Source organism: Myxocyprinus asiaticus, chromosome 12 (assembly GCF_019703515.2).
Source record: "Myxocyprinus asiaticus isolate MX2 ecotype Aquarium Trade chromosome 12, UBuf_Myxa_2, whole genome shotgun sequence".
Classification (NCBI taxonomy): domain Eukaryota; kingdom Metazoa; phylum Chordata; class Actinopteri; order Cypriniformes; family Catostomidae; genus Myxocyprinus; species Myxocyprinus asiaticus.
This window is the reverse complement of record NC_059355.1, coordinates 48,871,748-48,886,335: the sequence shown is the minus strand read 5'-3', so window position 1 is coordinate 48,886,335 and position 14,588 is coordinate 48,871,748. Positions and strand designations below refer to the sequence as shown.

At 37.0% G+C, this 14,588-nt stretch overlaps 1 long non-coding RNA gene across 1 annotated transcript in view; it reads right to left on the bottom strand.

Annotated features, from left to right (window-relative positions):
- The window catches only part of LOC127449605 (uncharacterized), a 57,036-nt gene extending 42,729 nt beyond the window's left edge, over nucleotides 1–14,307 (bottom strand). Inside the window, exons 1-2 of the long non-coding RNA XR_007898761.1 lie at nucleotides 14,275–14,307; nucleotides 12,145–12,217 (exon numbers count right to left, since the gene is read on the bottom strand). This is a non-coding gene — a long non-coding RNA (uncharacterized LOC127449605). The remainder of the gene's footprint in view (nucleotides 1–12,144; nucleotides 12,218–14,274) is intronic.
- Between the last annotated feature and the right edge of the window lie 281 nt (nucleotides 14,308–14,588).

The window sequence follows — 14,588 nt, the reverse complement described above, 5'->3', positions numbered from 1 at the left end:
TCTGGTCACCATTCACTTGCATTGTATGGACCTACAGAGCTGAAATATTCTTCTAAAAATCTTCAGTTGTGTTCTGCAGAAGAAAGAAAGTCACACACATCTGGGATGGCATGAGGGTGAGTAAATGATGAGAGAATTTTTATTTTTGGGTGAACTATCCCTTTAAGCATAACCTCTGCCATCTTTGACACAAAGACATTCAAATAGTTTATTTGATTATTTCTGAGATGAAGGAAACGAGCAATAAGTGCAGAGGAAAATGATTTTGACCCGAGTGTATACAACATAGAGGAAGTGGATCTTCAGAGCATATCATGGGCTAAACATCTCTCTGGGTTTCATAGATTTCCTGCACATACATTAAATTTGAGATATTTTGAAATATCAGACTGCATGTTGAATAAACGAATGCAGTCTCTTAGACTTTTCGGGTAAATCAACCTACGAATGACTTACTTTCTAGTTTTCTTTGCATATTAAACTGAGAAAGTATTTTTTAACATCATAAAAATGTCACACGTCAGTTTAAAGTTTCCATTGAATGACTGCCGTATTTTATAACAACATGCCTGTTTACACATGCATGCATGTATATGTGAGTTTGTTTGCGCATGCATGTGAGCGTGAGCGTGAGCATGCGTATGCACGCAGGCATGCAAAAACAGTTTTTTCCACTCTCTCTCTTTTAAGGTGAGTTACCTGTGCTGATGACTGCAGAAAAAACAAACACCCCACAAATGACAGACGGGATTTTATAAAGCAACAGATAAGATTCAGCACATGGATTACATGTTCTGTACACACAACTTCTGTCTGCACCTCAGGATTTCAGAGTTTACAAAGTGACAAAAGCTGCCCTCTGCACACAGCCATGCTGACAACATTTCCCACAATGCACTGAAACCCAGTAGCTGACCCATGAACAATCAAATCTAGAGTAGACTCTATTGAGCATGGGGGTTGTAACAGCTCCCGAATGCAGCTCAGATAAAAGCTATTCAAATCCTAACAGTTTTACATTTTCAGAATGTGAGAATGTGAGTGGTGCTTGCTTGCCCATGCAAAACTCACAGCCACAATGCTAAGGTGTGGTGGAGGGTTGCTAGGGCATTGATATAAGGTCGCATAGTGCTTTTTAGCATATTAGACCAAGTCAAAAGTCTCTATGACATTCCGGTTTCTAGATATGGCCCTCCTTAAATGAAAGTCTATGGGACTTTTTCACCCATTTTCACCCATCATGTAAAAATTGTAAATCTGATCAAATATTCCCTCTAATTTTTTGTTCTTGCCGAACAAAACCTATTTATATTGCGCTACCTGAGCAGGATTTACACATACTTAACTTTTTTAGCACCTGTTTGCATTCACGCAAGACATAACCGACTGTTAGATTAATTCCTCGCAGAACGGGCATTATGACCATGAAACGCATTTGACTACTCATGCACGCAGCTGCATTACTGAATTTACAGTGAGGTACTGCATATGCATAATTTCACAAATTTGTTCCTGTGTATTTGCACTTAGTTTCCAATATTTCTTATATTTAGACCCCAACTGAAACGCAGCTCTCTTATTAGACATATATATATATATATATATATCATATTAGCTCGCCTATTAGACATCTCTAGGTTTTCCCACACTTTTCCGTCTGAGCGAGAGCAACATCCGAAGTGCACCACGGTGCACGCAAACTATCGCAAGCCCTTTCGTCAATAAATCATGTGCAAAATTCAATTTTCACAAGTTAAATGCTAATTCTGTATGGAATTACTACTAGCAAAAATTCTAATTTTGATATCAGTAATTAGGTTTGCACTTGTAAAAGCGTTAATCTTTGATATAAAAAATGGAATTTCAACTAGTAAAAGTTGTCATTTGTAACTAAAATGCAATTACAGATATTTTTTATTAATTTCTTACTAGTTATCTGGAAATGGATTTGAGATATTAATAAGTTAAAGAGTAATTAAAGAATTCTTTAAAGCCTTTCTCACTAGTTTCAACAGCATTAAAGATATCTAAAGTTAACACTGCCTAGAGTTGAAAATTGAATCCTAGATATCTACAATTCATATCCTTCATGTGATTAAATGTTGAAAGGTCTTGTGATATGCGTGCAGCTCACCTCTAGCAAACATCACTAATTAAAACTGATCTACGAGCAGTATTTTGAGTGACATTCTGTGAGAGATATGCGACAAGGTGAGCCTTGGAAAGTTCTCCGGGAAGGAGCGCGCCGCATGCCTGTGGTAAACAAGACAAGTTGCTGCAGGCTTTGCGACGTTCATGGATTACAGGAGTGCAACTCTTCTTCTTATGGCCACTGCGACAGCACTTTAAGTTTAGCTGCATTTAATAACCTCCAGTTTGTGTATTTAGTTTGGAAAATGTAATGAGTTCAACTTGTCTGTAGTGTGTGTGGTGTGTGTTTGTTGCAGAAAGCCATTTGTTATGCGTGTGCGTTCAGTCGAGGAAAAAACACGCAAACCATCCTGTCCGTCGAGGTGCTGTCGTAAAACTTTAATGGGTTGACTCATTGCGCCATTGCTGCTACATTCTAACGCCCTCAAAACCATAAATAAAACGCTTCCTGATGCTCTCCTCAACATACCTTGCATTTTTCACATGCGTGCACCACATATTATATACAGTACTGTACAAAAGTCTTAGGCACATAAGATGTTTCACAAAAGCATTTGTCTTCAGATGGTTATTTATATCTTCAGCTTTAGTGTGTCAATAGGGAATATAAATGTTAGACTCACAAACATTACATTTGTGAATAGAAAAGATTAGAATAGAAGAACAGGGAGCCCTGCAACAGATGTCACGCCCCCACAAAGCCCCCCACTGAACATTGTGTCAGTCTGAGATTACATAAAGAGACAGAAGCAATTGAGACAGATTAAATAGATAGAAGAACTGTGGTGAATTCTCCAAGAAGCTTGAACATCCTATCTGCCAACAACCAAGAAAAACTGTGTCCAGGTATATCTTGGAGAACTGGTGCTGTTTTAAAGGCAAAGATGGTCACACCGAATATTGATTTAGCTTTTTTATGTTTACTGGACTTTGTATGATGTTAATTGATAAATGAAAACTATTTATGTCATTATTTTTGAAGACATCCTCACTATGCAACATTTTTCACAAGTGCCTAAAACTTCTGCACAGTACTGTATATAAAATAAGGCAAGCATCACTATTACTACCGCTCATACTTACACTCAAAAAAAATAATTGTCAAACAAAATTCCATGAAATTCAATCAAGTAATATTAATTTAAAAAAAAAGAATTATATATATATATAATATGTAGTTTCATTAATTTAATATTGTTTTACATTACAATTTTACATTTCACAATTTGATGGAATTTTGTTATGAAACTGAAATGTGTAAAATGGAGTAGAATATTTTTGAGTGGTTGACAGAATTTTTGTTTCACAAAATTACATACCCCAAAATTAAAAATAAATAAATATCTAATTTAATCACAATTTACCAGCAATGGCCTAGCAACCACCCAGGACACCCTTGAAACTGCATAGTAATGAATATAAACCACATGGAAGTGCTTAGTAATTGCAAACCAAGACAATTCTTGGTATTTTTCCTATTTATATTCTCTTTAATAAAGAATTTCAAGCCATGAATCAAACCAACCAGCTCCCAGATGAATCGGAACATTATTTAACATTGAGCAAAAAAGTATATGAAATACAACAAAGAGACAAAGGTACAAGACAGCGTACTTAAATTCATTTATAAGGCAATCCACTACTCATTCCATGAAGCATTAGGAACTATCTGGATTATACGTTATAAAAATAAATTCCTCAATGGAGAAACCTTCTTCCGGAACCCTACTGTTGCACTCTATTATCTTGTGGTCTTGCCAACACAAACCCTTCGACAAAGACACAAATATCCCCCATGTCCTCTACAACATGCTGTCCTTTGATGAAGAAAAAACTGGCAGTAAATTTCAGCGCTTTCTGCGCGCTCCTTCTGCGATTAGTGATGTTAACAAGCTCCCCCGGCTTAAACTAATGAGAAGCACCTATACGCAGGGGTCACTATGGGGCCCCTAAAACTCAGAGCCAACCTCCCCTTCCTTGGCTGCTCCATTTCTCCTACTTTATTTGCTCTTTCTCTGTTCAGCACAAGCTCTCTCTCTCTCTCTCTCTCTCTCTCTCTCTCTCTCTCTCTCTGTCCTGCTGCGGACTGATGGGGGGCTCTCATTAAGACAGGATGTACCAGCATGCTGTAAACTACTTTTTTCCCCCCTTTATTTCTTTCATTCACACTCTTTTGCATTCTCTTTCCCTCTCTCTCCGAGAATCTTTGGTCTGGTGGAGATCAGTTGCAGATGTAAAGAGTCTAAAAGCAGACACAAGGTCAGCTCTATCTATCTATCTATCTATCTATCTATCTGTCTATCTGTCTGTCTGCCTGCCTGTTCATCCATCCCTGCCTCCCTCCCTCCGTCCATCCATCTTTCTTTCCATCCATCAATTCATCCATCATCCATCCATCTATCTATCTATCGATCTATCTATTTTATATGTATATCCATCCTTCCTCCATCCATCTGTCCATCCATCCTCCGTTTGTCCCTCCATCCATTCAACTTTCATCCATCCATCCATCCATCCATCTATCCTCATTATCAGCAGCTTGCATTACAAATGTAAACATCTGCAGCATAACACCTGTCAAACAGCACCATACTGACTCTTCACAGGAGCACATACTTTATCGTATTGAGCAAGAACATGCCTAAGCCTGTCCTGTGTGTGTGTGTCATACATTTACATGACAGAACTAATGACATGTTCTATGTTGAGTAACTCAAGCCCAGAAACAGACATACAATGAACACTGTTGACTCTAAACTTATACATTGCAGTGTCTAAATTTATGTTTGAACATCTGTGCAGTGTGCACATCCATGTTTAAAATGTCAATTTTAATTTTTTTTACTAAAGGCTGCAAGCTTAGGCAGCTACCTTGCTGCCTAATCAGTTAACGGCTTAACCGACATTGGTTTTGAATGATTGAATCTCTTAGGGAAACTGTTCTCAGAACAATCTGAAAGGCACCTTATTTATGTATTACCTCCATATACAGTCACAAAGGCAGCATTTTCCAGATTTTGAACACAGCCAAAATCATAATATTGACACAATGCCATATCTCAGGTCATGCAGTTGAAGTGGGGTTACATGTGTGTTTCTTTCTACTCACATTAAGCTCACAAGCTGTCGCTAAAGGCATGATGTCTAACACGATGGAGGACAATGCACAGAGAATAATCGGGACAGTCCTTAATGATAATTCAATTAAAAGCTCCCCTCACAGGAGCTTGAAACAGCTTCTGTTTAGATCTAATTGAGTGCACCTCCTATGGCAGGGGATGTGGCTTAAGTCCTGAGGGAGGGAGGCTCACTTAATTTACTAATTAATCTTCACAGGACTCATCTGCATAGCCATAGGCAGAAGAAAGAGATGGAGAGACAGACAAAAAAAAAAAAAAAAAAATCATTCTGTTTCTTTTGAAGATTTTGACCTTCACTTTCCTTACAGTACAGCTTTGTTACAAAATCTAGTGTTTTGCGTACCTAGACGGTATTTTAAAGCGTTATTGCTTCGATGCAGAGGCTGTTCCAAAACATATATTGCATAAATATGATGCCTTCCTAAGATACCTCGTTTTGGCCTAAATCTACAGCAACGCCACTTGTATCAGTCTTGAAAAAAATTATCCAAGATTGTGGACGACTCAAGATTATTATTGATTATAAATACATTTCATGAAGTGCCAAGAGCAACCATATAAAACACCCTAGCAAACACATAACAACATGTTAAAAACACTCAAGAACACCTTAGCAACCACATAGCAACATGCTAAAAAAACCTCAAGAACACCTTAGTAACCACATAGCAACATGCCAATAAAACTCAAGAACACCTTAGCAACCACAAAGCAACACGCTAAAAAACACACAAAACACCTTAGCAACCACATAGCAACATGCTAAAAAACACTCAAGAATGGGGGCCTGGGTGGCTCAGCAAGTATAGACAATAGCAACCACATAGAAACACACTAAAAAAATCACTCAGAATACCTTTGCAAACACATAGCAACATGCTAAAATACTCAAAACACCTTTGTAACCACATTGCAACATGTTAAAAAAACACACAAAACATCCTAGAAACCACAAAGCAACACGCTAAAAACACTCAAAACACCTTTGCAACCACATAACAACACGCTAAAAACACTCAAGAACACCTTAGCACAACATAACAAAATGTTAATACTTAGGACACCTTAGCAACCACAAAGCAACAAACTAAAACACTCAAAACACCTTTGCAACCACACAGCGACAAGTTTGGAAAATACTCAGAACACCTAAGCAACCACATAGCGACACACTAAAAAACACTCAAGAACATTCTAGCAACTACAAAGCAACAAACTGAAAACACTCAAGAACACCTTAGCAACTACATAGCAATATGCTAAAACCCAGAACACCTTAGCAACCAGAAAGCAACACACTAAAAACACCTTTGCAAGCACACAGCAACAAGTTTGGAAAACACTCAAGAACACCTTAGCAACCACATAGCAACACACTAAAAAACACTCAAGAACACCTTAGCAACCACATAGCAACATGCTAAAAAAATCTCAAGAACATCTTAGCAACCACATAGCAACATGCTGAACACCTTAGCAACCACATAGCACATATTAAAAACACATAGAACACCTTAGCAAAAATACAGCAACAAGTTTGGAAAACACTCAAGAGCACCTTAGCAACTACATAGCAATATGCTAAAACCCAGAACACCTTAGCAACCAGAGAGCAACATGATAAAAAAACCTCAAGAACACCTTAGCAACCACATAGCAACATGCTAAAAACACTCAAGAACACCTTAGCAACCACATAGCAACATGCTAAAAAAAAATCTCAAGAACATCTTAGCAACCACATAGCAACATGCTGAACACCTTAGCAACCACATAGCACATAATAAAAACACATAGAACACCTTAGCAAAAACACAGCAACAAGTTTGGAAAACACTCAAGAGCACCTTAGCAACCACATAAGAACATACTAAAACACTTAGAATACCTTAGTAATCACATAGCAACATGCTTAAAAACTCAATAACAACTTAGCAACATGCTACAAACACTCATGAACATCCTAGCAACCACATAGAGACACACTAAAAAACACTCAGAATACCTTTGCAAACACATAGCAACATGCTAAATCACCTTTGTAACCACATTGCAACATGTTAAAAAAACAATCAAAACATCCTAGTAACCACAAAACAACACACTAAAACCACTCAAAACACCTTTGCAACCACATAACAACATGCTAAAAACACTCAAGAACACCTTAGCAACAACATAGCAAAATGTTAATACTTAGAACACCTTAGCAACCACAAAGCAACAAACTAAAAAAACACTCAAGAGCACCTTAGCAACCACAAAGCAACACACTAAAAACACTCAAAACACCTTTGCAACCACACAGCAACAAGTTTGAAAAACATTCAAGAGCACCTTAGCAACCACATAGCAACAAGCTTAAACACTCGAGAACATCTTAGCAACCAAACAGCAACATGTTAACACTCAGAACACCTTAGCAACCACATAACGACACACTAAAAAACACTCAAGAACATTCTAGCAACTACAAAGCAACAAACTAAAAACATTCAAGAACACCTTAGCAACTACATAGCAATATGCTACAACTCAGAACACCTTAGCAACCAGAAAGCAACACATTAAAAACACTAAAAACACCTTTGCAACCACACAGCAACAAGTTTGAAAAACACTCAAGAACACCTTAGCAACCACATAACAACATGCTAAGACACTCAGAACACCTTAGTAAACACACAGCAACATGCTTAAACACTCAATAACACCTTAGCGACCACACAGCAACATGTTAACACTGAGAACACCTTAGAAACCACATTGCGACACACTAAAAAACACTCATGAACATCCTAGCAACCACATACAGACACGCTAAAAAACACTCAGAATACCTTTGCAAACACAAAGCAACACACTAAAAACACTCAAAACACCTTAGCAACCACATAACAACATGCTAAAAAACACTCAGAACACCTTAGCAACCACATAGCAACATGCTTAAACACTCGAGAACACCTTAGCAACCAAACAGCAACATATTAATACTCAGAACACCTTAGCAACCACATAGCAAAACACTAAAAACCACTCGAGAACATTATAGCAACTACAAAGCAACAAACTAAAAACACTCAAGAACACCTTGGCAACTACATAGAAATATGCTAAAACTCAGAACACCTTAGCAACGACAAAGCAACACACTAAAAACACTCAAAACACCTTTGTAACCACACAGCAACAAGTTTGGAAAACACTCAAGAGCCCCTTAGGAACCACACAACAACACATTAAAACACTCAGAACACCTTAGTAACCACATAGCAACATGCTTAAATACTTGAGAACACATTAGCAACCAAACAGCAACATGTTAACACTCAGAACATCCTAGCAACCACATAGAGACACGCTAAAAATACTCAGAACACCTTAGTGTCACATAGTGACATGCTAAAAAAATACTCAGAACAACGTACCGCATACCAACCCTTACAAAAATCTAGATTTGCCACAAAATTTGTTTGCAGCAAGTTTGTGGCACCTCTAGATTTTTGTAAGGAACACACTGAAAACACTCAGGAACACCTTAGATAGCACATTGAGACATGCTAAAAAACAACTCTGAAGAACGTCCAACATAAAACAATTGAGAACACCTTAGCTACCACACAGCAACATGCTAATTCATAGAACACTTTAACAACCACATAGAAATATACAAGAACATCTTAGCAAACACAAAGCAACACAACACACTAAGAACACACAAAACACCTTTGCAACTACATAGCAACATGTAAAAAAAACAAAAAAAACCAAAAAGAAACACTCAAGAACATCCTATCAACCACAGTGCAACACACTAAAAACACTCAAAACACCTCTGCAACCACATAACAACATGCTAAAAAACCCCACTAAAGAACACCTTAGCAACCATATAGCAACATGTTAACACTGAGAACACCTTAGAAACCACATTGCGACACACTAAAAAACACTCAAGAACATCCTAGCAACAACAAAGCAACAAACTAAAAACACTCAAGAACACCTTAGCAACTACATCGCAACATGCTAAAACTAAGAACACCTTAGCAACTACATCGCAACATGCTAAAACTAAGAACACCTTAGCAACCACATAACAACATACTAAAAAACACTCATGAACGTCCTAGCAACCACAAAGCAACACACTAAAAACACCTTTGCAACCACATAGCAAGACACTAAAGCACCTTAGCAACCACACAGCAATACACTAAAAAACACTCAGAACACCTTAGCCACAACAGAGCAACAAGTTTAGAAAACACTCAAGAGCGCCTTAGCAACCACATATCAACATGCTAAAACACGCAGAATATCTTAGTAATCACATAGCAACATGCTTAAACACTCGAGAACACCTTAGCAACCATACAGCAACACGTTAACACTCAGAACACCTTAGCAAACACAAAGCAACATGCTTAAAACACTCAAGAACATTCTAGCAACCAAATAGAGACATGCTAAAAACATATTCAGAATACTTTTGCAACCATATAACAACACACTAAAAAACACTCAAGAACACCTTAGCAACCACCTAGCAACATGCTTAAAATACACAAAAAAACTTTATTAACCACATAGCAGCACGTTTAAACACTCAAGAATACCTTTGCAACCACATAGCAACGTGTTAACACTCAGGACATCTTAGCAACCACATAGCAACACACTAAAAAACACTCAAGAACATCCTAGCAACTACAAAGCAACAAACTAAAAACACTCAAGAACACCATAGCAACTACATAGCAACATGCTAAAACTCAGAACACCTTAGCAACCACATAACAACACACTAAAAAAACACTCAAGAACGTCCTAGCAACCACAAAGCAACACACTAAAAAGCACCTCAGCAACAACACAGCAATAAGTTTGGAAAACACTCAGAACACCTTAGTAACTACATAGCAACACACTTAAACACTCAAGAACACCTTAGCAACCACACAGTAACATGCTCAAATGCAGAACACCTTGGCAACCACATACTAATACTCTAAAAAGCACACAAGAACATCCTAGCAACCACATAGCAACACATAAAATTAAAAAAAAAAAAAAACATCAGAACAGCTTAGTGACCACATGGCAATACACTAAACAACACTCAAGAACATCTTAGCAACCACAAAGCGACATCCTTAGAACACCTCCACAACCACATGTAGCAACACGCTAAAAAGCATTCAAGAACATCACATCAACCACAAAGCAACACAGTAAAATCACTCAGAACACCTTAGCAACCACATAGCATTGCTGCTGGCAACCACCACCCACAGCTCTGATTGGAGAAATCAGCCAAGATAAAACTTGATGTGAGACATATTCTAAAAAATATTTAATTCCAAAAAACATAATGCTGAGAAATAGGTCAATTATTATTATTATTATTATTATTATTATTATTATTATTATCAGACTCTTTCACCCAGTGTATGTGTGCGCTGTGTATTTTTATGCTAATTAGAATATCACTTTTTAGCTTAGCATCATGCTAACAGAAACACGTATTTACGTATTTATCAGTTATAAATAGAGTTCATTTTAATTTCATGTTGACTTTAAAGTTCTTCTGAATGTCTTTTGTCTTACTCAATAACACTTGAATAGAAATATTGTTTTTATGGTGTGCAATGACTTCTTGATGCTGATAAATAGTGTGCGTGTATGTCCGTGTGTGTTCTGCGGGTCTACAATGAGCTCTGGGGTAGGACAAGAGTATGAGTGTGACAATGTGACGCTCACTGGAAGAGACAGCGATGTAATTTGCCCTTCCAACACCACGGGCTCTTGCATAATATACGCCTCTCTTCCCCTTGCAGAGTGTAAAAAGGCTCGTATAGCATACGTGTTAGCTGTACATTTCAAACTGCACAAAAAATATTTCCTTCAGACAATCATTTAAAGAAATAGTTCTAATCTGTCATCATTTATTCACCCTCATGTAGTTGCAAACCCATATGACTTTTTTCTTTCTGTGGAACTATCAGTTTAAGTCTGCATTTAAAGCCTCTCTAATATCAATAGTATAACAAACACAATGTAATCGGATGTCATTGTGCAATATCTGTAACAGCGGTGCATTTGTTGCATGTAATGTGTAACTACATTTAAACTTGCAGTGTTTATTATTTAATACCCAGTCAGAGATAACCAGCATGCATTGGGACCTAGCGTTCTATTAAATTCTATACAGTTCAGTTGTGTGAGACTTTCTCTTGTCAGAAAATAAAACAAGGACGATGTTGTGGCATGTTTATTATGAAAATGCTTGCTGCGCTCTTGATGGGAACTATTAGAAGAGACAAATTATGATAAATTGGTTTGGTTTTCACTCTTGAAGTGTAATGCACTGTGTGGCTAAAGCAGTTTGCATGTGTTTAAAGGAATAGTTCAGTGCGAAATGAAAATGTTGTCAACATTCATTCACTCTCATGTTATTCCAAACCTGTATGACTTTATTTATTTCATGGAACACAGAAGAAATGTTGAAGATTGCACTGGCCAATCTTTTCCATACAACGAAAATTAATTATGATACTGGCTGTCAAGTTCTAAAATGAGAAGAAAAAAAAAAGCAACATAAAAGTTCATAAAAGTGAAACAGACCAATATGTAAGGGGACATGAGGTTTTTAAATGATGACAGAATTTTCCTGACAATATTGTGAGCAAACAGAATTTGTGTCAGCACTCACTACACAAACAAACACAGACTTGTTGCAATAAATCATGCAAATAATAACTGGCCCGCTTACTCATGCAGTGTGTGTGTGTGTGTGTGTGTGTGTGTGTGTGTGTTCTCTCTCAGTTTCTTCAATACAGTCACTTACTTCTAATGAAACTGTGCATGTCTCCACACGTCTCTAACTCTCTCTACATCTGTTTGCATTGTCTCAAAATGCCCTGAGTAACAGCAGAGGAAACACAACTGTTACAAGATTTTCATTTTATATATATAAAAAAAGAAAAATAAAGTGAGTGGCACTTGCCCATGCTAAAATCTCTGCCATGTTGCTACAGTGTTGCTATTTGGTTGCTAAAGTGTTCTGAGTCATTTTACTGCACTGCTAAACAGTTCCTATAGGGTGTAGAGCAAACATCACTAATTAAATCAAAACGTTTTTTTCCCTCTCATGGAATAAAATCTACTTATTATCCACTTATCACAGGAATCATACAGTATAATAAAGCACTGTTTTATCCAGCTTAAGGCAATCTAAATTATCTTTCCAGTTAATGAGCTGCTGATGCTCAAAAGGAAAAGGAAGGAATGTGATGATATCGAATTAATTAAGAAAGATGCAAATTGGGGCCTGGGTAGCTCAGTGAGTATTGACGCTGACAACCACTCCTGGAGTCACGAGTTCAAATCCAGGGTGTGCTCCAGCCAGGTCTCCTAAGCAACCAAATTGGCCCAGTTGCAAGGGAGGGTAGAGTCACATGGGGTAATCCCTTTGTGGTCACGATTAGTGGTTCTCACTCTCAATGGGGCGTGTGGTAAGTTGTGCGTGGATCGCGGAGAGTAGCATGAGCCTACACATGCTGTGAGTCTCTGCAGTGTCATGCACAATGAGTCACGTGATAAGATGCGCAGATTGACAGTCTCAGAAGCGGAGGCAACTGAGACTTGTCCTCCACCACCTGGATTGAGGTGAGTAACCGTGCCACCATGAGGGCCTAGTAAGTAGTGGGAATTGGGCATTCCAAATTGGGGAGAAAAAAAAAAAAAAAGAAAGAAAAAAAGATGCAAATGGAAATTAATTCCAAAATACTACTTACAGGGGCGTAGCAGTCATTTTAAAAGTGGGGGGGACACAGCTGTCAGTAGTTGGCTCCCACAGACCAAACACTTACAGAGTAGAATTTATATATTACAGTATATATTAATATATGCTATAAGTATTATATTAATATATACATAGTATATGCTTTTAATATTTGGCGTATTTTAAAGATTCAAGTATTGCAAAATTACAAAATCTTGCAAAATTAGCTGCAAAAATAAGGGCATCTTGTAGAGCACTTGTTTCTGTTTCACACATGACAATAAAACACTGAGCACAAGCTCAGTAATTTAATCAATTACAGTAATGACAATTGTGCATGTGCACAATTTTATTTTTACTCTGTGCTTGTGCATTGTGGGATTTAAATGTATCCAAGTAGCTCGAGTGTTTTGACTACGTTCACCAAAATTCGATCAGATCCATTTAATGATGCGTTCAGTGACCATTTCTGGTGATGCCAGAAGGTGGTGACTAATGAGTGTCTTGTGTGAAATGAGTTAGTCACTGAATCAACAGTCAAAAGAAAAATGTAATCCTTTAAAATGTGTATGTTTACAGACCTACAGAGACTTTAGTAGAGGTTTTAAGCATTATAAGAACAAAGCAAATCTATCATTTCCCTAGAGTTTGTGAGTGACTTTTATCAAAATGCAACAATAATAGTCTTATAATAATTATAATGAGTTTCATGTATAAAAAAGCATTTCTACATCAGTGTTATTATAGTTTTAGATTTTTTATTTAGTTATTATTTCTATTTTATATTCAAATTGTCAAAAAAAAAAAAAAAGAACGTTTATTTTTGTTATTTTTCACAGTTTGTCTGTTAGTTTTAGTTTAGTTTAGATTTTAGTTTTAGTATTTTTATTATTATTTATTTTTATTTATGGCTGCCAAAGCCGAGCGTTTTCTGATGTAATTTAAAAAGTCTAATATAATTTCGGTTCTCAGGGCAGTCTTGTGTTACCTCTATCAAGTGGTATTTTCATGTTTAATGTGGATTGTAAATGTTGCAATTTTTATAATATAGGGTGAATATGGGTAAAGTGACAAATGACATTTAAGCTTGATCCACATTGTATCCATATGTATTTCCTTAAATGATTATAAATCATTACTAAACTAATCTTTGGGGAGTAAAAACTCAAAGCAATAGTTCACCCAAATACTCACCCTCATGCCATCCCAGATGTGTATGATTTTCTGCTGAACACAAATAAAGATTTTAAGATGAATATTTCAGCTCTGTAGGTTCATACAATGCAAGTCAATTGGGGGTCAAAGCTTTGAAGCTCCAAAAAGCACATAAAGGCAGCATAAAAGTAATCCATACGACTCCAGTGGTTTAATCCATGTCTTCAGAAGTGATATGATAGGTGTGGGTGAGAAACAGATCAATATTTAAGTCCTTTTTTACTAAATTTTCGTTTTCAGTTTGTCGACTGCACACCGACAAAAAACAGGAGCTGATATTAAAAATAGCTTCA